We start from the raw sequence: 3587 nt of genomic DNA, 5'->3' as shown, positions 1-3587 counted from the left end.
TTATAAATTAATAAATTTTTATTTATTAATTTATTATTTATTTATTTATTTATTTATTTATTTTGACAGAGTTGCACTCTGTCACCCAGGCTGGAGTGCAGTGGTGCGATCTTGGCTCACCACAACTTCCGCCTCCCGGATTCAATTGATTCTTCTGCCTCAGCCTCCTGAGTAGCTAGAATTGCAAGTGTATACCACCATGCCCAGCTAATTTTTGTATTTTTAGTAGAGACAGGGTTTCCCCATGTTGGCCAGGGTGGTCTTGAATTCCTGACCTTAGGTGATCCACCCGCCTCGGCCTCCCAGAGTGCTGGGATTACAGGCATGAGCCACTATGCCTGATCTTAGTAAGTTTTACAATAGCTATTTCATTTAGTTCTAATTATTATGTAACAGTGGTTATCTAAGTGTGGTCAGATAATGTTTGGGGGTCAGGCGCAGTGGCTCACGCCTGTAATCCCAGCACTTTGGGAGGCTGAGGCAGGCGGATCACTTGAGGTCAGGAGTTTGAGACCAGTCTGGCCAACATGGCAAAACTTCATCTCTACTAAAAATACAGAAATTAGCCAGGCATGGTGGCGCATACCTGTAACCCCAGCTACTTGGGAGGCTGAGGCAGGAGAATCACTTGAACCAAGGAGGTGGAGGTTGTGGTGAGCCAAGATTGCACCACTGCACTCCAGCCTGGGCAACAGAGCAAGACTCCATCTCAAAAAAAAAAAAAAAAAAAAAAAAAGACCAGAAAGAATGAAAAACAAAACAAAAGTATTTCATTCCGGAACTAGACACAGAATGAAGACATTGTGTGAGGACCTGAGCCATTGCAGCCGCCTTGCAACCACATAAAGCAACACTGCCAATACATTGAGGATTGCAGAGCAGGAAGAAGGATTCTTGCTACAATTGGTCAGCTGCTAAGTCAACTGAACTTGCTAAGTGGCGAAATAAATATATTTACTGTATAAGCTACTTTCAGTTGAGCATTGTATAACTTCCTATTAAAAGCATCTTAATTGAAATTCCCAAATTCATATGTCTAGTACCAACATTTCACTGAGCTCCACACACATATATCTAAATGCCTACTTGATATCACTCTTTTGATATCCAACAAGCATCTGTGACTTAACATGATACCTCATCACCCACCCCATCCTAGATACCTGCCACATACTCATTTTCCCCTATCTTAGTAAATAACACTACCATTTATCAAGGGGCTCAAGACATTTAGGCATTATATTGAACTTCTCTCTTTCCCTATATTCACAACCAAGCATCAGCAACTTCTGTTAGTTCTACACTCAAACTGTATCCCAATCTGACAATTTCTCATTGCCTCTTCCAGTGATGACCCTAATTCAAACCACCATCATCATAAGACCAGTGGTCTCCAAAATAGTTTATACATAAACAAGCCTGCCACTGACATGTAGAGACCTGGGTCAACAGTACAGATGGAGGTCCCCAGCCAGTTCCGTTCTGTTCCCACCGCCATCCTTGTCCCACATCATAAGAAGTCTTCTTTTCCCACATGTGGACACTCCAGTTTGCATATCTAAGCTCTGTCCAGCCTTACCAAATTGCTCTCATGTGGCCACATTTTGTGGATAGGCATTGCATCTTTGGAAGACAGATCACGGGAAGGGACTTTGGACGCAAGAGATAGAGGCTCTGGAAGCAGGCTGGAGTCCATTTGAACAGGAAATCCAAGGGATTTGGATACCCAGAGCATAGTCTGAAAAGAAGGTGAGATCTTCACAGGCATGTTTCTGCCTGTGGACTTTCACCAGGAAGGAAACTGCTTGACTAGAGGAGGGCCAAAGTGTGGCCTTTTGTATATTTAATAATATTAAAATGTTAAATATATTGTTTTGACCAATTGAGAAATAATAATTATAATAATAAAATAGGCCAGGAGTGATGGCTCATGCCTGTAACCCTGGCACTTGGGGAGGCCAAGGCCGGCAGATCACAAGGTCAGGAGATGAAGACCATCCTGGCCAACATGGTGAAACCTCGTATCTACTAAAAATACAAAAATTAGCTGGGCAAATTAGCCGGGCGTGGTGGCGGGCACCTGTAGTCCCAGCTACTCGGGAGGCTGAGGCAAGAGAATGGTGTGAACCCAGAAGGCAGAGCTTGCAGTGAGCCTAGATCTCACCACTGCATTCCAGCCTGGGCAACAGAGCAAGACTCCATCTCAAAAAAAAAAAAAAAAAAATTAGCTGCGTGTCTGGCGGGTGCCTGTAATCCCAGCTACTTGGGAGGCTGAGGCCGGAGAATCGCTTGAACCCAGGAGCTGGAGGTTGCAGTGAGACACTGTTGACAGAGGGAGACTTCATCTAAAAAAACAAAATAATAATAATAATAAAATGAATCTTTATAATTTTTTTGACACTTAGAACCTTTGGTAGGAAGAAAAAAGTACAATTTCATTTTTGTTACAGTGAAGTAAAATGGTAATTAGTTTAAGACTTTTAAGGGAAGCAATTATTATTATTATTTTTGTTTTGTCTTGAGATGGATTGTCACTCCATCATCCAGGCTGGAGTGCAGTGGCGAGACCTAGGCTCACTGCAACCTCTGCCTCCAGGGTTCAAGCGATACTTGTTCCTCAGGCTCCTGAATACCTGAGATTACAGGCGTCTCCCACCAAGCCTAGCTAATTTTTGTATTTTTAGTAGAGACTGGGTTTCACCATGTTGGTCAGGCTGATCTCAAATTTCTGACCTCAAGTGATACGCCCACCCTGGCCTCCCAAAGTAATCTCCCATCCAGGCTGGGATTACAGGCCTGAGGCACCACACCTGACCTATCAATTATTATATTAAGATAAAATTTCAGGCAGGGCACGGTGGCTCAAGCCTGTAATTCCAGCACTTTGGGAGGCCGAGACGGGCGGATCACGAGGTCAGGAGATCGAGACCATCCTGGCTAACACGGTGAAACCCGTCTCTACTAAAAAATACAAAAAACTAGCCGGGCGAGGTGGCGGGCGCCTGTAGTCCCAGCTACTCGGGAGGCTGAGCCAGGAGAATGGCGTAAACCTGGGAGGCGGAGCTTGCAGTGAGCTGAGATCCGGCCACTGCACTCCAGCCTGGGCGACAGAGCGAGACTCCGTCTCAAAAAAAATAAAAATAAAAAAATAAAATAAAATTTCAGTGGCAAAAGTGAAATGGAAATGATTATAAGAAAAAGATACAGTGCATGCATGCACCTATAAATGTTAAAAAAGAGCTGGCTCATGTATGTTTAATGAATGATGGTGGTTATAAAATTGCAATGATACTTAGATTCCACTGCATAGGTTTTAAAGAATGATATAAAATCTTATCTTATTTTATTTATTTATTATTACTTTTTTTTTTTTTTTTTTTTTAGAAAGGGCTCCCCTCTTTTCCCCGGTTGGGGGGCGGGGGGGGGATCTCAGCTCACTGTAAGCTCCTCCTCCCGGGTTCACGCCATTCTCGTGCCTCAGCCTCCTGAGTAGCTGAGATTACAGGCGCCTGCCACCATGCCCGGCTAATTTTGTTTCTGTATTTTTAGTAGAGACGGGGTTTCACCGTGTTAGCCAGGATGGTCTC

This window comes from Rhinopithecus bieti, unplaced genomic scaffold, assembly GCF_001698545.2.
Source record: "Rhinopithecus bieti isolate Rb0 unplaced genomic scaffold, ASM169854v2 scaffold_5002, whole genome shotgun sequence".
In the NCBI taxonomy this organism is placed as follows: Eukaryota; Metazoa; Chordata; class Mammalia; order Primates; family Cercopithecidae; genus Rhinopithecus; species Rhinopithecus bieti.
The sequence above is the reverse complement of the archived record's forward strand: the minus strand, read 5'-3'. Positions refer to the sequence as shown.